Genomic DNA, 24354 nt, shown 5'->3' with positions numbered 1-24354 from the left:
TCACCTTCCTGACACGGACCATTTTTTAAAATCTGACATGTGTCTATTTAAGTGGTTATAACTTTGGAACGCTTTAACATATCCAGTTGATTTTGAGATTGTTTTTTCGTGACACATTGTACTTCATGTTGGTTGAGAAATTTAATAAATATATTTAGTATTTATTTATGAAATAAATGGAAATTTGGCAAAAATTTTGAAAAAAACAATGTTTTCCAAATTCAAAATTTTCTACTTTTTGGAAAGTTGGTCATAGCACTAAAATAACTTGATAACTAACATTTTCCATATGTCTGCTTTAACTTGGCATCATTTTTCAAACATCTTTTCCTTTTTTTAGGATGCTAGGAGGCTTATAACTTTAGGTGCAATTTTTCAGATTTTTACGAAAATCATCAAAACCTACTTTTGGAGGGTCAATTTAGTTAGAAGTGACTTTATAAGGCCCACATGACAGAAACCCCCCACAAATGACACCATTTTAGAAACTACACCCCTCAAAATATTCAAAACAACCTTTGGGAATTTTGTTAACCCTTTGAGCGTTTCATGAGCGTGAAAGATAAATGAAAGTGAAATTAGAGAAATGTAATTTTATCTTACTATAGATTCATTTAACACTAAAATTTGCACCTTCACAATGGGTTAAAAAGGAAAATGCATTTTACAATGTTGAGGGCAATTCCTCTTGAGTATGCCAATACCCATTTTGTCACTGTACCCTGCTGTACGGGCACAGGGGGGCACTTGGAATGGAAAGAGCGTTGTTTCGTTTTTGCAGGGCAAATATGGCTGAAAAAGTTTACATGTGTCAGGATGCATTTGGAGAGCCATAGTGGTACCAAAACAGAGGAAAGCCCCAACATGAGACACCATTTTGGAAAGTACACCCCTTGGAGAGTTTAGCAACGTGTAATTTGTGTATTTTCCCCAATAGGTGTTTGATTCAATTAGGCCCCAAAAGGGAAAAAAGGTGAAAATTTTCTCAAAAAAGTCACTTTTACCCCAAATTTTTGTAAGCCACAAGGGATAAAAGATGAAACAACCCCATAAATGTGTAAAACTATTTCTCCTAAGCACAGAACTGCACCACTTTTGCATATAAAGTGTTGTATGGGTGCACAGTAGGGCTCAGAAGGGAAAGTGGGGCTTTGGCCTTTTAGAAGCCAGATTTGACAATCATCCTTTACATGTGTCAGGATGCATTTGGAGAGCCCTAGTGGTACCAAAACAGAGGGGAACCCCAACAAGTGTCACCATTTTGGAAAGTGCACCCTTTGGAGAATTTAGCAAGGTGTAATATGTGTATTTTCCCCTACAGGTGTTTGCTTCAATTGGGTCCCTAAAAGGAAAAAGGTGAACATTTTCCCAAAAAAGTCACTTTTACGGCTAATTTTTGTATCCCATAAGGCATTAAAGATGAAACAACCCCAAAAAATGTGTACTAGCATTTCTCCCGAGTATAAAATTGCCCCACACATGCAAATAAAATGTTGTATGGGTACGCAGTGAAGCTCAGAAGGGAAAGAGGGGCGTTGGCCTTTTAGAAGCCAAATTTGACAGACATCCTTTACATGTGTCAGGATGCATTTAGAGAGCCGTAGTGGTACCAAAACAGAGCGGAACCCCAACAAGTATCACCATTTTGGAAAGCACACCCCTTAGAGAATTTAGCAAGGTGTAATATGTGTATTTGTCCGTAAAGGTGTTTGATTTAATTAGGACTTAAATAGATAAAAGGTGAACATTTTCTTATAAAGGTCATTTTACTCCTAATTTTCTATAGCCACAAGGGATAAAAAAATGTAATAACCCCTGAAAATGTGTGAACCTATTTCTCTCGAGTGTAGAAGTACCCCACATGTGTATATAAAATGTTGTATGGGCGCACAGTAAAAGGAAAGGGGAATGTTTGCCTTTTAGAAGCCAAATTTGACAGAAATGTTTGACATGCATTTGGAGAACCCTAGTGGTATAAAACAGATAAGAATCCGAAAAGTGACCCTAATCTTTGAATGCACACCCCTTAAAGAATTTTGCAATGTGTAATATATGTATTTGCCCCTACAGGTGAATGATCCAATTCGGCCTGAATCATTAAAAAGGTGAAAATTTTCCTATAAATGTCACTTTACCCCTAATTTATGTAAGCCACAAGGGATAATATATTAAATAACCCCAAAAAAGGTGTAAAACTATTTCTCCTGAGTGTAGAAGTACCCCACATGTGCATATAAAATGCTTTATGGGCGCACAGTAGAGGAAAAGAGGGATGTTTGTCTTTTAGAGGCCAAATTTGTAAGAAATCCTTCACATGTGTCAGGATACATTTGGAGAGCCGTAGTGGTACCAAAACAGAGGAAAACCCGAAAAGTGACCCTAATTGTTGAATGTACACCCCTTGGGGAATATAGCAAGGTGTAATATGTGGTGTAGTGTAATACATGTGGTGAAATGAGCATTTTGAACATATAGGTGGTTTCCAAATATGATGTGCAACGGAGTCCAAGATGGAAATTTCAATTATTTCTGGAAAGTTCAGTGCCCGTTATGTGGCGCCCCTTATGAAATAATGGAGGGGTATAGGGAGCAACGGGACATAACAGTTGTTACAATTATTCATTTTACCGAAATTAATTCACAATAGGTTGGGCGTGAATTGTGAATGTCTAGTGTATAAGGAGGTAGAATATACCAGGGGACCAACTAAACTTCTGTCACTCTGGAGGTGTCGCAGGTCTCTTAGTAGTATGTAGTGTCCATCCTAACTTCTCTTTTGGAACAGACTCTTTATTGAGTCCTTCCAATAGAAGCAGCAGAATTCACCGGGAAAATGCTGTCCTGGCAAAACACAGGAACATCTAAACCAGAGGTACTGGGACCCGTCCTTCTTGTCCCAATATTAGTTTCTTAATATCTTCCTCTTGAAAACTGAGAAATGATACGGCAGGACATGCACATTGGAACAGCTCGTAAGAGTTGTACAGCATAATCTGTACAATGTACACGGCCCGCACTTTTGTACCAAATCTTCGTTTTAGTAGGGAAATTATCACCAAGTGTTGCTTTTATTCACCCTAGCGATGCCCATTGTGACGAATATTGCTGCTTTTGGCTGGACCAAATCGACCAGCAAATAGCGGCAAACATGGACAGAGGGGGGCAACAAAACCCCTCTGGACCGCAAGGCAAAATTGGTGGCTGTCAGGAACAGCCGCCACCCTGCCCCGATCACCGTGTCTATAGACATGGTGACCGGTATTACTGACGTCATAAGTAAATTCGCTGCTATCGGCTCATCTGAATTGATGAGCCAGTAGCAGCGATAATAAACTGGGGGTGTGTGGGGGAGACGTAACCCTTCTGGTCCATGGGGCAGGATGGATGGCTGTCAGGAACAACCACTGTCTTACCCCGATCAGTGAACAGCCACCGTCTTACCCTGACCGGTGTTGGAAAGTCACTACCCGCCGCACCGTTCTATAACAACGCTCGTTGGGAATAGGCTATACAATCTTTATTTATTTTTTAAGCAATTTAGACAAATAAGGGCTTATTTTTTGCGAGACGAGATGCACTGTAAAAAAAAACTTAATTTTAGTGGGTTTTTAGCTTATTGAAGAAATTTTATTAACTTTTTACGTGTGGAGGAAGATAAAATCATCAATTCTTGTTTTGGATTTTTAGTATTTTTTTGGGGGGTTGTTCACTGTAGCATAACAATAATATATTATCTTTATTCTACGGATCACTACGATTACGGTGATACCTCATTTATATAGTTTTATTTTTATTTGTCCAATTTTATTGAAGGAAAACTAGAATAGAAAAAATTGCATTTGTTTTAGTATTGCCATTTTTATAGCAGCATAATTATAGTATTTTTTGGTTTACGGAGCTGGTTGTAAGCTTATTTTTTGCGTGACAAGTTGCTCTTTTTATTGGTATCATTTTGGTGCTTGTAACTTTTTCGGATCACTTTTTAGAACATTTTTTGTAAAGCAATTTGATAAAAAGTTTTAATTTTTGGCAAGTTTTTGGTTTTTTTTTTTTACCACGTTCACCAAGCGGGTCCAATTATGATTAGGATTTATTGTACAGATTGTTACGGACGCGGCGATACCAAATAAGTGGGGTTTTTTCGTGATTTAGTGTTTTTTATACTTTATTACTTGTGTAAAGGGAAATGTGGTGTTTGGGGGGACTTTCACTTTCTTTTATTATTTATTTTTACTGTAAAAAACCTTTATTTATTTATTTTTACTTTTTTTACATTTACTGACATCTTAGCTTGAACAAGTGATCTTCTGATCACTTGTTCAAGCTATTTTACAGGTTACACAGTGCAATACAGATGTATTGCACTGTGTAATGTAAGACACTGAGCATGCTGCGCATGCCCAGTGTCTTACAGCCGGGTCCTGCCAGGAGGCAGGGACCCGGCACCGAGAGGAGGATCGCGCAGCCCCGGGCACCGGCAGTCCCGGGGCTGCGATCGGAGGAGCGGACCCCCCCGGTAAGCGCCGCGGGGGGGGTCCGATTCACATTTAAATAACTTTAAATGCCTCTAACACACCGCGGTCAGCGCGACCGCGGCGTGTTAGGGGTTAACACCCGCGATCGGAGAAATCTCCGATCGCGGGTGTTAGAGGCGGTGTCAGCTATAACATATAGCCGACACCCGCAGCTTCTGGCCCCGGCTCCGTTCAGGAGCCGGGGCCAGAAGCTTGACATAATAGTACTGCATTTTGCGGGAACGCACCTCCCGCGATGCAGTACTATTACGTCAAATGTCGGGAAGGGGTTAAAGTAAATATAAATTAGTGGATTATGTTCAGCATAATACAATGCATCCTAAAGGTATAAATAAAACTGGAATTAATTTGCATCAATGTTCATGCAATATACTGGTTCAATCTAGATACTATATAAATAAGATAAAATGTGTGTATTATCATAAGTTTAACATAATGAAGGGTATAGTGAGCAGGCTAAAAATACAGAGCTCCTGTAAAATGAAGTTGAATGATTGCATAAAAAAAAAAGAATTGGGCAGAAGGGATAGTGTTGATGAAAAGTATTCATTGTGGAAAGTGCTTAAAACAATAGCATTTCCTGGGCACTCGAACAGATGAGGGGAACTAGGGGACAGATTATTTTATTGTATAGTGTGGAACACCTTAAGGAACAACAGAGTGAAGGTACTAAATAAAGAAAGTGATACCTGGGGCATAGGGTCAGGTAGTAAGAGCTCTCCTTACAGAGACTGCCAATTAAGGCTTTCCTTATATGCAACTGGAGACTTATAGCCATTGACGCTCTACTAGGGGATTCTGGGAAAGTATGCAAATAAGTTTTCCATGGCTGTCTCCACGCACCTACAAGGCGGCCTCAATTGGCAAAGTAGAGCTCTTACATCCCGAACATAATCAAAAGCCTTGCACTCAGCCAGACCAGTTCCCTACGCTGTACTGAAGAGATGCAACCACATCGAAACAGTGCTGCTTACAGTTGGGAATCTGTTTCTTCTATAATGGATAAAAACTGGTTTGGTTTTAATCCCACATAATGTCATTAGGCTTTCTGAAAGTCATGCTTGTCCTGCAAGGTAACTAAAAGAGGCTTGGTTTTCCTTATCCTATCCTGGAAAACTTATTTGCATACTTTCCCAACTGGGTTATAAGTATAAAAAAGTGAATCGCCATTTAGCCATCAACAGGTCGGTGCACACCATGTGTGCTGGCGGCATGCTGACTGACTGAGATTAAATACTCATCTTTGGGTACGGAAAGTATTCAGGCCTCTTTAAGTTTTTCACTCTTTGTTTCATGGCAGCCAATTGGTAAGATCAAAAAAGTTTTTTTTTTTTTTCTCATTAATGTAGACATTATCGAAAAGGAAAAACTGAAATATCACATTGTCATAAGTATTCAGACCCTTTGCTGTAACACTCATATTTAATTCACTTGCTGTCCTTTTTCATCTGATCCTCATTGAGATGGTTCTACTCCTTTATTGGAGTCCTGCTACATTTAAATAAACTGTTTGGACTTGATTAGAACATGCAAACACGTGTCTGTATAAGAGCACATGAGATTTAAGAGGTCTAAGGAAATGCTCCAGGAGCTCAAAGACAGAAATGCGGCAAAGCACAGATCTGGCCAAGGTTACAAAATAATTTCTGCAGCACTCAAGGTTCCAAAGAGCCCAGTGACCTCCATAATACTTAAATAGAAGAAGTTTGGGACGACTCTTCTTCGACCAGTCCGTCTAACTAAACAAAGCAGTCATTGGAGAAGAGCGTTGGTGAAAGAGGTAACAAAGAACCCCAAGATCACTGTGCCTGAGCTCCATAGATGCAGTAGGGAGATGGGAGAAAATGTTACATAGTCAATAGTGATGAGCGAGTATACTCGTCCGAGCTTGATGCTCGGTCGAGTATTAGCATACTCGGGCCGGCTCGTTGCTCGGACGAGTATTTGCCCTGCTCGATAACGAGCATTTAATAAAAAAAAAAGGGAAGAACAGTAAAAAAATACAATTAAAACATTTAATTTAATCATTTAATTGAAGAACACAGTGAAAGAACACGGTGCAGAATAGATTGCAGATGTTCACGAACATCTGCGATCTGTTCCGGAGACACGCGTGCAGAACTGTATTCTCCGCAATAGTATTTGAAGAACAATATGTGTGAAGAACAACTTGCAGATGTTTGGCAACATCTGCAAGTTGTTCTCTATACATATTGTTCTTCAAATACTATTGCGGAGAACACCGTTCTGCATGCGTGTCTCCGGAGCAGATCGCAGATGTTCCGGAGACAGGCGTGCAGAACGGTGTTCTCCGCAATAGTATTTAAAGAACAATATGTGTGAAGAACAACTTGCAGATGATTCCAAACATCTATTTATGACGAGGCACATACTAAACTGGGGAAGGGAAGTATCAAGACTAAGATGACAAAAATAGATCTTCCTATATTCCCCCGATTGAGTACATGACAACTGTACATACAACATCTAAGTGTGGCACAAAACAATTGACTCCACAAAAGAGCTCAGACAGAACCCATTATAATTCATTTGTTACTGCTGGTGCCTATCATGTGAAGGATCTGGTCTTAGTAGCCATGACAGCAGAGTAAACAGACGGATACTGTGGGGCAGGTTTACTTACGCGGTCCATTCGCGATCCAGCGGCGCGTTCTCTGCGGTGGATTCGGGTCCGGCCGGGATTCACTAAGGTAGTTCCTCCGACATCCACCAGGTGGCGCTGCTGCGCTGAAGTCCGCCGAGGCCCGCCGGAATGCCCTGAAGTTAACCGGCCTATTCCTGGTGAAGGTAAGCGCGAGTCCCGCGACACCTTTTTTTTTAAAAAATGCGACGGTTTATTCGAATCCGTCGGGTTTTCATTCGGCCACGCCCCCCGATTTCCGTCGCGTGCATGCCAGTGCATCCCGGGGCAACACAGGGAAAATTGGTGCAAATCGGAAATATTCGGGTAACACGTCGGGAAAACGTGAATCGGGCCCTTAGTAAATGACCCCCTGTGAGGCAACTACATTATCATACATGCACGTGTGCAATATTTATATGCATTGGTGATTTTATGCCAGGGCATAAATATTAGGGATGTAAGTGTCAGTGCTCAGCACTCACTTACCAATAAAAATAACTAACAATAACCCTTCATCTCCTCCATATGCGCGCTGCATCACATAATGAAGACTAGGCACTGACATTAAGGAAATAGTCTAGATAGTCAGTAATTACAGTTATTAGACTCAGAAGTGGGATTTAGTACCTCACATGTGACAGGACTTCTCCTTTGGGTACTGAACGGCATGATGACTTCTCCCTGTTTTAACTTATTACTGGAGGATTTTCCACCAGCGATCTTCAGCTCTGGGCGACATATCTCCATACTGTACAACAAAACATATCACAGCCACTACAATATAAAGTCACCTAGATAAAAATGTACCACACTGAGCTCCTAAATAACATTTACCCATCACAACAGAACTGACCACACTGTACCCCCCACAAATATCAAATATACCCCCATAACAAAACCATACTGCACCCACTCCATAAATGAAATATTAAATTGCAACTCTTCAGTATATTACAATACACACCATAGCCCTTAAGTAAATAATATTGTACACCTAATAAATTAAATTGGACATCATTCCCATAATTTATTACATAATATATCATTTCCAATTAATCATTTCATCTAAGCAGTCGTACAGTGCTCCTACTTATTAATTATGTTTTAAATAATGCTCTCCTTAATTATTGTTCTTATATTTAGTGCTCCTCTTATATTTAGTGCCCCTCTTATAAAATATTTATATAAAATTCCTAATAATTGTTATACTACTATTCTGTATGTATGCACAGTACTAAGCCTATCCTGTATATATAGCATTACAGTATACTACTAATACTACTACTCTGTGTATATGGGACCAGCACAGTACTACTCCTTCTTGTGCTGGAAGCCATCATGGGGGGAGCAGCAGCTCCTCATCTATCCTGAGCTCCTGTGCACATGAGGGCAGCCTGTGCTGTGGCAGGGGGAGGACACTCCAGCATGACCAGGAGGAAGAAGGCCCACTGTGACAACTAGGGGGCCCACATCCTCTGGTCTGTAATTAGTGACAGCTCACTGTCTGCTCCTCCAGTGAATCAGGGGCCATGTTCTCCTGCAGTGACTCAGGGGCTGAGGTGCTCAGTGCAGTGAGGAGGAAATGTCTTACTCACTGCCCCAGCGCTGCTGTGGGAAGAGCAGAGAACCTGTCTCTCCCTCCTGCAGGACGTCATAGTCCCCCCTGCTGCCCCCCTCCTCCAGCCTCAGCTGAATGTGCCTGCACAGACACAGGCAGGAGATGGTGACTTATGATAAGGGCCCACCAGGGTTTTGACCGGTATCCCGGCAGGCCAGTCCGAGCCTGGGCCACAGGATGAGGAGACTGGAGGGCAAGGGGCTAATGGAGTTGGCTGGGGGACAGGGGGCTACAAGAGGGTCTGGAGGACAGGAGACCACTTGAGGAGGCTGGAGGACAGGAGACCACATGTGGAGGCTGGAGGACAGGGCCCAAAAGTTGGGAGGTATGATGTATTGGCACAGCATAGTACAACTACTATCATCCTGTATGTAGGGGCAGAGCACATTACTACTCCTATCCTGTATATATCAGTACAGTACACTACTACTCCTATCCTGTGTATATGTGCACAACACAGTACTACTCATTTCCTGTATATATCAGTGTAGTACACTACTACTACTACTCCTATTCTGTATATAAGGCAAAGCACAGTACTTATACTCTTATCCTGTATATATAGGCACAGGACAGTACTAATTGAAAAACTGAGGTATTCCAGCACTCGGTTTCTTCTTTCAAAGATTTTTATTATATAAATATTAAAAATTGCAAGGTCACATCTTTGCATCACATCCAAAAGGATCTACGCGTTTCGGACTAATATGCTTTCGTCCTTATTCAAGATCATGAATAAGGAAGAAAGCACATTAGTCCGAAACACGTAGATCCTTTTGGATGTGAGACAAAGATGTGACCTTGCAATTTTTAATATTTATATAATAAAAATCAATTATTTTTAAAGAAGAAACCGAGTGCTGGAAAACCTCCATTTGTACATGATTCAGTCATCCGTCAGGACTGCCTTTTCCGTGCACCAGGAGCTAAAGTTGAGTTGGACTCTGTCTACATTGAGCATGCAGAAAACGTGAGTGAGCGATCACTTTTTTGTTTCCTTGTTTCCTACAGCACAGTACTACTGCTTATATTGTATTCTGTATATATTGGTAAAGTACACTACTACTACTCCTATCCTGTATATATCGGTACAGTACACTATTACTACTCCTATCCTGTATGTTGGGGCACAGCACAGTACTACTCCTTTCCTACATATAGCAATACAGCACAGTACTACTCCTATCCTGTATATATGGGCACACACAGTACTACCCATACACTGTATATATTGGTAAAGTACACTACTACTACTCCTACCCTGTATATATCGGTACAGTACACTATTACTACTCCTATCCTGTATGTTGGGGCACAGCAGAGTACTACTACTCTTATCCTGTATATATATATATATATATATATATATATATATATATATATATATATATACAGGATAAGAGTAGTAGTACTGTGCTGTATTGATATCCACATTTACTGTAGTTCTGTATTTCTACCATACTCACTATGCCCTTCAATAAGTAATACTTATGAATCAATAATAGTTCTTATATCACACTGCTGTTAATAATAGGGGTAACCAAGAAATAAATCCAGGTACTCCAATAAATCTTTTTTAAACTTTGAGGTATCTTTAATTTTGAGATATTTAATAGTGTAACTCTAGGGCACAGACATGCAATACTTCCGACTTATGATAATACACACCTTCTATCCATGTTGAACTAGTATATTGCATGAAAAGTAATACAGTGAATTCCAGTTATACTTTTATGATGCATTGGGAAAGATGTATTCACCAAAATTTCCAGACTTCTGGTGTATTTTGCACCAGAAAATGCTTTCCACCACATTTTTGTCAAGGCCTTTAGACCTGTTTTCAACACTTTTCCGACTTGTCCGACTAAGGAGGCATGGCCTGTGAAAAGGGGCGTGATCAGTCGGAATATAACCCGGGTGCCAAATATTTTTACATTTTGTGTCACACAGTTTAGAACAACTCTATGAATGCAGAAAGTAGAATGTGAATATAAATGTGGCGCAGCAAAAAACTAGTGTTGTCTGTTTTGTTGGAACCACTTTGTTACATCTCCCTCATTGTAACATGCTAAGTGTAACCCCTTCCTACCTGAGTTGAAATCTCTGCCAGACTTGGAGTTCTGGGCAGACAGAGGGACTAAAGACCTGGTTCAGTTGTACCAGATTGGGATTCTTAAGATCTTTGCATCCCTTAGTCAAGAGGTAATTTAGCCTCTACCGCCTTCTATAGATACCTGCAATTGCGCCTTGCAGTAGGGGTTCAGTTTGGGATAGAGGAACTTAAGGTTGAGCATAGTCAAATGGAGGCCATTGCCAGAACCAAAGATCTTAGGACACCTAAGTCCATTTTTTATAAGCAATTGATTGACTCCCAGCCCTCACCTGCTGTGAGAAGCTTCCATGTATGGCAAAGAGATATCCTTGATTTACAAGACAAGACAAGATCATTTTAAGGAAATAACACACAACTGGCGCTCAACAGTTATTAGTGCTCGGGATCAGTTAATACGGGTAAAGTGGCTGCACAGAGTGTACCTGACCCCTTTGCGTTTGTGTCAGATGCGTAGACTCCCTCAGATTTGTGTTCTAGATGTGGGGAGGGTATGGCTACCTTCTTTCACATGGTTTGGGAATGCCCATGCATTCAGGATTATTGGATGGACATTCATTCCTACATCAACAAGCGTCTGAGTCTTCCGGTTGTCTGCTCCCCTCGGGTGTGTCTTCAGGGGCCTAATAGGGGACATTCTTCAGGCTAAATTCAAGAAGGTTTTGTTCAGACTGCTAATGTTTTATGGTAGGAAGGTTATTTTGCTGATTTGGAAGCCTCCTAAGCTCCCCACATTAGCTAAATGGATCTCGCTGATAAATGCGGAACCTTCCGGTTTATAAACTCATACTGCTAGAGGTACTCCGATTTGTTTCTCTTGGATCTGGAATACGTGGGTGACAGCCCAGACTGCTTCGGGAAAGGAGGAAGAATAGCTGGGGCACAATCTCTCGGTTGTTGCATCACTGGCTGATGTATTTATCCTATGTTGGTATTTTTGTGCTGATTGCCTAATTCCCATGATTGTACCTAATACTTCCATAAGGTGGATGGTTTTTTTTGTACACTGTTGTATTCATGGAAAATGAATATAAAGTCTAAAAAAAATTTAATCCATTCATTTTACCATATCCATTTATATTTACTTTTAGAATGATTTGTATTATGTTACAGGTATTTCTTGACATATAATTGTTATTCTATCATCTATGCACTCTATCCCTTCTGTTTGCACATGTATATTTTTATTTGTATGAATCTTGTGTATAATATGAAACTGAACAAGGGAACGGAGTGTTCCCAAATATTGCATGTGCCTGCCTGAAAACGTAATCTCGTAAGACGTCACCAACAAACCTGGTTTTGACAATACCGCTACTGCATTCCTAAAACATGGTAGGCCTTTTATGTCTGCTTTTATCATTTTCAATGTGCATACATTTTCCTACACCCATTAGGATGTTGAAAGTTCAACAATTTAAAGGCATGCTAACTAAATTGAAAATCATAAGAGTGGAGAGGAACACAGAGAAATATGATGATGTAAATGGAATTAAACCTGCTGCACATTTAACAAACATCTATTTGTTACCCAGTATATTTTACAAGCATAATAGTGATGTCATTTTTAATTCTTTTTGCTATGTTGTTTTAGTTTCAATGGTTTCAATATTTTTTATTTGATATGTTCATCAAGGTAAATGCTGGATTCATAACAAAGGTCAATTGTATATTTTGAGAGCAGTCTTTTTGTGTCTGACTTCAAACATTTATTACACTAAAAAGTTTTATTTTCACATGAACTTTTTTTTCACATGAAGCTTTTTTTTTTTTCTCTAAACAAATTTTGGTCCAAAACACATAGGTTTGGTTTACGCTTGGTTTAAAAAATTGAAAATAAAGATTCATGACATTTTTTTATCCAATCGCTGACCTTCTCTGTGGAACTGTTTCCAGCACTATATTTCATTGCACCTGTGGCTGAGGTTTTCCATGCTCGAACAGCTAATATCAGAGCATCTTTCCTTACCTAGACACTGTGGGCAGATCATTTAACTTCTTAGCCCTATTTGATGTACTTTTACTGAATGGAGCGCTGTAACTTAGGTTAGCTTAAGTTCTTAGGTTCTACTCATTACTGGAGCTGAGGGGGCATCGGAAAACAGGGGCTGTCATCTGTAATCAATTATATGCCGACCATGGTATTTCAATGACAGCAGGGAGATTCTATGGTAGCCTTGGGTCTGATCTATGGCAAGTCCGAGGTTTGATCAAAGACCACAGGGCTGTCCATAGTAAATACTTGTACGGCAGTGTGTCAGCCAATGAGAATGCAAAGGCTAACTGATTATACCCTGTAATACATCAGTAATGCAGGGTATTATAATGAACAAACAATTGACTGATTTCTTATTCATGTCCCATATAAAAGTAAAAGAAAATGTTTATAAAGAAAAAAGAGACAAATTAGTCAATAACACGCCCCCAAAGCCCCATTACATAAAATGTACATAAAAATAGTAAAAAAATCACTACAAACCCCACATATATAGTATCGCTACTTCCGTAGTGACCTGTACAATAAAATATAATTGTAATTGAACCCACATGATGAACAGTGATCAAAACAGTATCTATACAAAAATGGTACTTTTGTAAAATACAACACGTCCCGCAAGACATAAAGATCAGCTACAGTATATAGACCAAAATTACAAGTGTTACCATATAAGTAGAAGCCGACCCAAATATAAGCCGAGGCCCCTAATTTTACCACAAAAAACTGGGAAAACCTATTGACTTTAGTATAAGCCTAGGGTGGAAAATGACCTGAGTGAAATATTTGTTTGTGCCGCTAATGTATTTAAAATATTAATAAAAGTTACCAGAAGACATCAAAGGTCAACCAGCCCCCCCCCCCATATTGCCCAAATCAAACAAAACCGGTGTCAATCATTTGTGCTATGTTTGTGCTGGTTTGTGCTGCTTTTGTCAAAAGGTCAAAAGTTCAATCAGCCCCCCCCCCCAACATTAACCAAATTCAACAAAACTGGTGTCAAAAGTTTGTGCTATGTTTGTGCTGGTTTGTGCAGCAAAATTTTTGTTTGTGCTGCTATCGTTTTTAATAATTTCATAAATTTTTCCAGAGGTCGGCGGAGTTAATTCCTTCCAAAGTACAACGGGGCAGATTTATCAAGCCGTTTGAAAGTCAGAATATTTCTAGTTGCCTATGGCAACTAATCACAGATCTCTTTTAAAATATTCACTGGTAAAATGAAAGCTGAGCTGTGATTGGTTGCCATGGTCAAATAGAAACATTCTGACTTTCAGACACTTGATTATTCTGCCCCATTCTGTGTTTGCAAGCTCCCACTGCGGATCAAATAAGAGAAGTTTCACTAGGTTTTTTTTTACCAGTTCATCTTTAACACCTAAGCCTATGTAAACACCTAAACATACCTTAAAAATGATAACAGCACATATGAATTTTTTTCTGCACAAACCAGCACAAACGTAGCACAAACATTTGACACCAATTTTGTCTGATTCGGTAATGTGGGGGGGGGGGCTGGTTGATATAGCAACCAGTGCCTGCCCTCCCAGTATATAACAGCCAGTGCCTGCCCTCCCAGTATATAACAGCAAGTGCCTGCTCCCCCCAGTATATAGCAGCCAGAACCTGCCCCCCCAATATATAGCATCCAGTGTTTGCACCCCCAGTATATAGCAGCCAGTGCCTTCCCCCAGTACAGGCAGTCCCCGGGTTACATACAAGATAGGGTCTGTAGGTTTGTTCTTAAGTTAAGTTTGTATGTAAGTCGGAACTGTATATTTTATCATTGTAATCCCAGACAGAACTTTTTTGGTCTCTGTGACAATTGGATTTTAAAAATGTTGGGTTGTCATAAGAATTAATATTAACACTAAAGCTTCATTACAGACACCTTTGATAACTGTTACAGCTGTTTATTGTAGTCTAGGGCTAAAGTACAATAAATTACCAATATCCAGAGGTCCGTTTGTAACTAGGGGTCGTATGTAAGTCGAGTGTTCTTAAGTAGGCGACCGCCTGTATATAGCAGCAAGCAGTCCCCTCCTCCGTTTTGCATCCAGCTGCCCAACCCCCCATAAAATGCAGCCAGAAGCCCCGTTTTACAGCCATTTTACAGTAAGATGTAAAAAATTTAAAACTCATCTTTCTGGCTCCCCCCGCAGGTCTTCTGCTTGATCCGCCCACAGCGGCAGGTCTGACATCAGAGGGTGTGCCGGCTGCCAGGACACATAATACTATTGTAGCCGCAGCTAACGTCAGAGCCTGTGACACCTCGTGGACCTGCCGCTGCCAGATGGATCGAACAGAAGACATGCGGGGAACACTGGAAAGCACCAGAAAGCCGAGTTTTGTGACCTGGATTTTAATATGAAATAAAGGCTTTGAAATTCTACAAGCGTCCTCCGTGATCGTGCTGGAATCTCTTGCAGTTTGGATTGTTCGTGTTTGTGTAGGCTTACACGTGTATCCGTGCACCTGGAGGACTGCCACAGGAGCCGAACGGTGAGCTGGCTTTTCCTTGTTTGTTTAGAAAGCCGAGTTTGTTTTTTTTAGCACATTTGGAATATGGTGATGCAGAAATTATAGATTTTTTTACCCACTTGAGCAAATATATAGAAATTTTGTATCACCATAATTGTATAAACCTGTAGTGCAAAAATAACAAGTAGTTTAGAGAATACAATAAACATAAAAAAGTAAAAAAATCAAGTATAGAATTGACATTTTTCTACAACCACCCCCCACAAAAAAGTAAATACTTTCTCATCAATAGGGCATGGCCACCACAAAATAGTATCACTGAAAGATGCAACTAATTCCACACAAAATATATGCCCTCAAATGACATTATCTTCGGAAAAAAAAATATTTTATAGCTCACAAAAGTGCATCCATGAACCAACTAAAACCCACTAAATTCAGTAGGGAAAAACTGGCTAATGCACGGCTCCCCTTTCTTACTGCGCTCTGCTGTGTGCTCATACAACAAGAAATTGCATGATAAATTTATGATGGGTTTCCTCTTTTTATCTTTTGTGAATGTATAAATTTTAGCGATAAATTAATATATTACTGATAAAATTAGACCATTCTAAATTTGGCTCCATTTTGTTTTTACAATCTTATTCAAAGCTGTTTCTAATAATTTATTAAAGTGATACATAGAGGGTTTTGTAATACTGTAATACTATATGTTTCAAAGCTCATTCAAAACTAAAATAACCCCCAAAAGGCAATTCTGAAATCTCCTTGAAAATAAGGAAAAACAAGGTTTGATTTGTAAGCCCCGTGACATCAAAATAAAATATCCAGACATTTCAAAAATTATAAAAACATTAAGTAGACCTATGCTAAATGTTAGTTTAAATTATTTTTCAAATAGGTTGCAATTTCTATCATTGTTTTGTAAATAAATGCAAAACTTATCTACCACTCAGGCGAAGTATATGATGAAAAAACAATCTCAAAATCACTTTGTAAGTTAAGGTATTTAAGAATTATAACCATATAAAGCCACACATGTCAGATTACAAGTGGGCTGCATTCTTAAGGGTTAGAGCTTTTTCAAATTTTGTTATTGCTACATTGATAAATAAAAGCCATTTAAGCATCAGTTTTGTGATTTACTTTATTTCTTTTTTCACATAAAAACCACAAATGATTTTATAGTTATTCAAACCACTCTCTTCTTATTCATCCGTTGCAGTGACAGACCTAGCATAAATATATAAATATCTCATATTCCATTGTTTACATATTTCATTGACCTTATTCTACTGATTCTAGTACTGACTCCATTTTACCACAAACTTAGATTGTCTTTTCTACCTTCTAAACCTAGCATCAAATCTTTGTTGTAATATCCTTCCAAGTACTAACGGAAGGACTTGTACTAGCCATCCATATCTCTTCGCTATTAAGAAACAGGTCATGAAAATGATGTTATTTGTAATATTGATATTGATCCTGTCACCATGCATGGTACAGCATGCTTTTCATCTTACCAATATTTTTATTGTCAAAACTCACATGTGTTAGCACTCTCTTTCCATTAGTAAGCCTCTACCTACACATTTAGTCATTTTATTTACCAATCCTCTACAACTTTACTGGTGAGTGATGCGTTCTATGCCAAATAGACTTGCCCATTCGCTGCTGCTGGACAGAATCTTAATAAGGGGGTTGTTCCTATAGGACACTACCTTAATATGGAGGCCTTGCTGCAGGACAGTAATTTAATAAGGGAGTTTGGCTGCTGGACAGTAATTTAATAATGGGGTCTGGATTCTAGATACCCCGTTTCCCCGAAAATAAGACAGTGTCTTATATTACTTTTTGTTCCTTAAGAGGCACTAGGTCTTATTTTTAGGCGATGTCTTATTTTTCCATGAACAAGAGTTTACATTTATCATTCTAATATCCTTATGACTCTCCAAACTCTGAATTTCATGCTGTATTTCTTGTGACTCCATTTCAATTAGAATCATTGGCCCAATCTCTCATGTTTAGTAAAATCACTTTCCATAAATGGCCCTTGTTATTCTGCTAGTTGCTGGTATGACATTTGCAGCACAAGAGCCAGCGATTTAATTCCTTGAATTCTTCCCCATGTCACAACCTTCTGCAGCATCTAAAAGATTTACTAATACTAATGTGCGGCGTGGGGGAGCTGCTGCAATGGCAGCCGCTAGGTCTTATTTTCATGGGAGGCCTTATATTTCTAAGCCTGAACAAAATTGTACTAGGTCTTATTTTCGGGGGATGTCTTATTTTAGGGGAAACAGGGTAGTATCTTAATAATGGGGTATGACTGCTGGACAGTTAATTGAGAGAAACACCTAATGTGGCTACATATTTACACCGCAACCCAGAACTTGTCCAAAATGTTATATTTAACACGAAAACCACATTGGGGCTTATTAACTAAGGATCCGCGGATCGCATTTCCTTAGGACTTTCCTATGTTTTCAGGAATTGTACAGCTGGGAAAGCTATTTAGAAGGGGATTGTGTTGCACTCGATCGGATTTTGTTTTGTTTTAAAACTGTTTTTATTGAAGACATTGCATAGAAAGTTTACATAGCTCATTGTTGCAAGGCAATGTACATTTTACAAGGTAAACCAAGTTTTATACAAACTTCAAATGAGGAGCTGTTTCCTCTTATTGTGCTTTAAGATATTATTCCCTGTGCTGCCATTTTGCAGTACCCAGGGTTACTTTAAGTAACGTCAGTGAGTAAAGATTCAACAGCACCTTTGTATTAAGGAGGTTTACATGTTTAAACAACAATCAAACATGTGACATAAATTTTACATCTGAAGTGAAGTAACAAAGGGGGAAAAGGGATCATGGGGAGGAAAGAGGGAGGGGGAGATAAAGGATGCAGGGAACCTGGCTATCTTATTGATTTCTCTGTAATGTAATGCGTTGGTCATCTGATGCCGGAGAACTAGAGGAGCTTGCTACATATGATTGCCATGGGGCCCATGTTTTAAGGAGTCTGGCTCCATTTTGTCTCTCCCAGAGGAGTAGTTCTTCAAACCTAAAAATCTCCGAAACTTTGTTCTTCCACTGGGTGAGAGTGGGTGGGTCTTCTCTTTTCCACATGGTTGGAACTAGTAATTTACCAGCTGTCAAAAGGTGGGAAGATAAATCACATTTGCGCCAGTGAAAGTCGGGGTGTGGTTTCCCTAGAAAAATTGTGCTTAGTGACCTGGGAATTTAACTAGAACAAATCTTGTTAATTGTATGTATTACCTCCTGCCAGTATGGCTTAATTTTGGGACAGTCCCACCAAATGTGACTCATGCTACCCACTCCTGACTTACATCTCCAACAAGTGTTAGGAACTGGGTATCTCTTGTGAAGCCACTCAGGCGTCTTGTACCACCTCGATGTGATTTATATGCGTTCTCCTTCATTCTAGTACAGGTTGAAAGGCCGCAGGAGACTCCTAATATGACTTTGCAGTCTTCCTCAGTGAACTTTTCTCCTATTTCTCGTTCCCATTGTTTTAGAAAATATGGTCTAGGAACATTGTCAAGCATGATAATCTCTGTATATGCTCTTCAAAAGCTTTTTTTTCAGATTGTGTGTCAGTGCTTAGTTTTTCCAACCATGTGTACGGAGATGGGTTTTGGTGGTACCTGAGGAGGTCCTCACATGTAGATTTGAAATCTGGTATGTGGATAAAATTGGACAATAAGAGCCCTGTTTTCCGCAAGAGATAGTCTGTGTTAATTACTACCTCCTTTTCAAAAAATGTAGATACTGTATGGTGTCTAAGATTTCTCCAAAAGGAGTTAAAGTGATTCCTATCTCGTGATACCTTGTATGGGATCAAGTCTAGTGGCAGCATCGGGCATGCGTCCGAAAATAGTTGCGATTTTTTATTTAGGCTTACTAGGGAGGAGAAAAGTCCTTTATGTAATATGCTGTTACAGTGTGAGGCTATCATATTTGGACGCAAATTCCAAAAGTGGTATATAAGGTGGGAGTATGATCTTGCGTCAATGTGATCCATCTCGATAGTTGTGCAGCTTGAAAGTATGACAGCACGTCTGGCATGCCCATGCCTCCTAGTTGAGGTTTCTGAGACAAGATTGCTTTATTTAGATGGGGTTTTTTGTTTTGCCAAAGAAAACAGAGAAAAGTTTAGCAATTATGTTAAAAAATGTTTTAGGTATCCATATCGGTGCTACCTGAAACAGATAGAGTATTTTAGGGAGTATAAATGTCTTAAGCAAATTTTTTCTACCCCACCAGGACAGATAGGGAAGCTTCAGTTCATGTAACTGATTATGTATTGATTTAAGTATAGGGATATAGTTTAGGTCATATAATCTATTGGGGTTTGGAGATATTAATACCCCCAAATATTTTAAGCTCGTTTGAGGCCAGTTATACGGGGAGTGTTGTTGAAACGCCTTTGCTTCGGTGTTAGATAGTGTAATATTTAGTATCTCCGATTTAGAGAAGTTTATTTTAAAATTTGAAAGGGATCCATATTCTGTGAATAGTACGGTTAGCTTAGGGAGATCTTTGGAAGGGATAGAAATAATAACTAGCAAGTCATCTGTGAAAGCAGCAGTTTTTGTGTTCGTAATCACCCCCCTGTATGCCCCTGATCTCCGAGTCAAGTATAATTTTCCTAATTAGGGTCTCCATAACTAGGATGAATAGAGTTGGTGAAAGGGGACATCCCTGCCGGGTCCCATTCATATTATTGAATGACCTGGACAGGGTGCCATTAATTCTAATGCTTGGGCTAGGAGTTGTATATAGAGATAATATTGCTTGAATAAACTGTGTGGGTAGTCCAAAGTGTGACAGGGTGGCTGTCATGAATGACCAGCTCACCCTGTCAAACGCTTTCTCTGCGTCCGTACCCATCAAGACCAGTGGTATCTTCTTTTGCTTTGCTATCTCTATTAGTCTAATGACCCTGCAGGAATTGTCCGTACCTTGACGGCCCTGGACAAAGCCAATTTGCTCAGGACCCAATATGCCGGGGATCAGGGGGTTCAGACGGGATGCTAGTGTTTTGGCCCACCATTTAAGATCTGCGTTTAGAAGTGATATTGGTCTATAGCTACTGCACAGCTTCGGATCTTTCCCTTCCTTTGGGAGTATAGTTATATGTGCCTCTAGGGATAGTTTCTTAAATGTATTTCCGGACAATAGAGAGTTTTACATGTTGGTAAAATGGAATAGGAGGACTTTCCTGAATTTCTTGTAGTACGAAATTGGAAGGCCATTTGGGCTGGGACTTTTCCCTGATGCTATAGAATTCAAGACCTTTTCCAGGTCTTGTTCTGTAAAGGGCTCTAATAGTTTTTGGGCTTGCTCCGGCTCTATGGCAAGGAATTGGTTCAATTTCTTCAACCATGCTTGGGAATGAGCTTGGTCAGCTTGAGGGTCTGGTAGGTTGTAAAGATTCTTATAGAATGTGTGAAATGCTTCGGCTAGTTTGTCTGTTCGGTGTACTTCATGGCCTGCTTCAGTTTTAATAACATGGATATAGGACTTCTCTTTTTGTCTATGTACCATTGCTGCCATTAACTTATTGCCCCTATCACCGTGTGCATATTGTTTATATCTGGCTAACTGGTAAGATTTGGCTATTTTGACATTTAATATGTCTTTGACTTTGTTAAGGAGTTGTGTCAGCTCTGTCATTGTTTCAGGTTTAGCATGCCTTTTATGTGAGGATTCTAGTGATGAAATCTTGTTAAAGAGATCATTTAACTGTGCTGAGCGTGTTTTATGTACGTGAGCACCTAGTGATATAAACTCACCGGATATTACTATTTTGTGTGATTCCCACAAGTGTGTAGCCATAATTGGGTATTCTTGTTCTTCTCTGAAGTGTGTGTTGAGACGTTCCTCTATTCTAGCTATATTGGAGGGGTCTGCGATTAGTGTCTCATTTAGTCTCCACCCCCAGTTTCCTTTTGGGAGATCTAGTAGTCGGATTTTCAAGAAAGTTGGGGCATGATCTGAAACTAGAGTCGGGTGTATGCCCACCGCTATCACCAAGGAAGCGAGTCTTCTGGTGATGAACAAATAATCCAGGCAATGGTATGTTTGATGTGGAACCGAGAAGAATGTGTAGTCTTTTTTATCTGGGTAAAGTGTCCTACAACTATACAGTGTACTAGTTGTATTGATTCTAGAGCTATGGAGACTTTCACGAGTTTCCTGTGTGGGACCTGTGTAGTGCTTGTGGTATCTAAGTTTGGGTTGATGGCCATGTTTATGTCACCTCCTGCTAATAAAATAAGTTCACTGAAGTCCTGTAATGTTGCTGGGGTCTGGGCAAATCACGTGTGCTGTCCTTTGTTTGGAGCATAAAAATTTGCAATTGTCACTTTTGAATTGCCTATCTTACCTTTTACAAAAAGAAACCTTCCATCCGGGTCAGACATCTCTGCTAGCTTCGTGAAGGGAAGGTTCTTATGAATTGCTATACTGACCCCTTTGGAATGTTTAGTGAAGGCACTATGGTACCACCATTTAAATTCTCTTGTTGGAAGGCGTGGTATTTTCCCTTCTTTAAAGTGAGTTTCCTGAAGAGAATTGTGGCTTTCCTACTTTTTAGTATGCGCAGAATTTGGCTTCTCTTTTTTGGTGTGCCCAGACCCCTGACATTATATGAAACAACATCTATTTCAGTCATGGAGTATTTTCATGTTTCAAGACATAAAGCACAATAAGGAAGAGAAATGCATCAAGATCACATATCATTATTTTGGTTCCCTGTCAGGAAGTGGGGGAGGGTAGAGGAGGGAAAGTTGGGGAAGGAAAGGTTGGGGTAACACCGGACATCTGAGGCCGTCTTCAGCCATGTTAGGGATGTTAAAAGGGCCAGTAGGCTGGACCTCGAAGGATCTATTGTTCAGCAGTTGCCTGGCCTACGGCTAAACATATTAGCGGCTCGGGTGTCCTGTGAGCTAGGGGGTTGGAGTCTAGCCTGCATAGAATGACCAGGCTTTCCTATTTTCACCTCGGAACTTAATGAGGATTAGAAATAAACATATCTCTTACTAAATATAATAACAAATATAACGTGAAACGGAAATCAGCTTAGGGGAACAATAGCAGGTGCAAAACTTATCGAGTATTAACAACCACAGTTCATTGTAGCTGTTCCTACATTACCCTCTGGGAATCTTAATGTGTTCTTTTACAACCCAGAGCTTCTCATGTGGTGTTGGTGACCGATCTTTGGATCTTCTTTGACTTGGGAGACCTAAACTTGTTCACCACGGACCAGGGGGACGTCTCCAGCAGTGGTGGTAGCTGGAGTTCTTCTTCATAGGGTCTCCATGAAGGTATAGGTAATGGTGGAATGTCCATCAGTGGCCATGCCGTCTCCAGATCCGCGGGATCTCGTATTAAGACTTGCTTTCCATTTTTGGAGATAGATAGCCCAAATGGAAATGTCCATCTGAAGGGGGTATTTGTCAATCTCAAGACTTCCAACAGTGGTTTTAGCGCTCTTCAATTGGCCAGGGTAGATGGAGCAATATCCTGGAAGAACAAGATTACAGAGTTCTCATATTTAAAGGGGTATTCTCGTCTGGGCACTCACATTCAGTTTGATAAATCTGCCATGTATAAACATTTCTTCAATTAGATGTTATTAAAAAAAATGTTCCTGTGTGAAGATAAATTCTCATAAATGTAATCATATGGTCCCTTAGAAACGAGATGGCTTCCTCGGATACGGCCACCTCGCTGGAGTGATTGCACAAAGAAACAAAAAGTTTTTGTATATGAAATGTCCAGGAGTTACTGTATGTCCCACAGCCGTCCTGTGGTAATGATCGCTGAATCCAGGAGGTCAGGCAGGGCTCAATAGCGCATGTCTGGGCACTGCTGCCAGAGTGTGACGTGGTCGTAACCGAGGAAGCCATCTGGTTTCTAAGGGACAACATGGCTAAATTTATGAGAAATTATCTTCACACAGGAACATTTTTTTTTAATAACATACAATTGAAGAAATGTTTATATATGGAAGATTACTGAAACTGAATGTGAATGCCCAGACGAGAATACCCCTTTAAGTTCCCCATGCTCTCTGCTTGCCTTTAACACCGCTGCAGCATCCGTATAGCTAAGGAAACCGCAAATAATATCTCGGGGCGGGTCTTGCGGCCTAGATCTCGCTTTGAGTGCTCTGTGAATGCGTTCAATATTGAGGAGATCTGCTCTCTCAGATCCTAGTAGTGTGGCGTAGATTTCTTTAGCTACTGTGGGCAGGGCCTCGTGTGCAATGCTCTCCGGTAGGCCCGGAAGCGCACATTATTTCTCCGGCTACGGTTCTCCTGATCTTCTGCCCTGGTAAGTGTTTCATTGATGAGATCACAATGTCTGGCTAGAGAGTCTTTCACTTTCCCCTCAAACTGCATCATGGCCGCCTGTGTGGACTCCATCTGCTCTACCCTATGGCCTAGGTGCTTAATGTCCATTTTGATCTCCAAGAGATCTTTTGCTATAGGTGTTGAATAAGAATAATTGAAATAAGATCCTTTTTATAACCCCCCCCCCCCCTAGATGCCGGTACCTGTGTTTCTTCTCCTCCCGTGTCTGACTGTCCGCATATGCTTTCTCCTTCCCGAGTCTTCCTCCGTCACCGTCTCCTGCATGTGCTCAGGCGCCTTCTTGGCCATGCGGGCGGGAGACGCTGCCAGCTTTTTCTTTATATATCTTTCCACATCCGCCTGCGTTTTACCTCCTTTAGAGGTGCCGAGGGTATCCTTATACTTTTCTTTGCTGGATTTCCCCATTTAAGAGGTTAAGCGCTGCTTTTAGCTGTGTTCCGAGGTGAATGTGGTGAGGAGCTCAGCGTTACACGTCTGACTCCATCCGCGTTCAAGCTCTGCCCCCTCACACTCGATCGGATTTTGGCGCATCATCGCCGGCTTTCATGTAACAGAAATCGTCAGAGA

This window comes from Engystomops pustulosus, chromosome 6, assembly GCF_040894005.1.
Source record: "Engystomops pustulosus chromosome 6, aEngPut4.maternal, whole genome shotgun sequence".
Taxonomy (NCBI): domain Eukaryota; kingdom Metazoa; phylum Chordata; class Amphibia; order Anura; family Leptodactylidae; genus Engystomops; species Engystomops pustulosus.
This window is presented reverse-complemented; position numbering follows the sequence as displayed.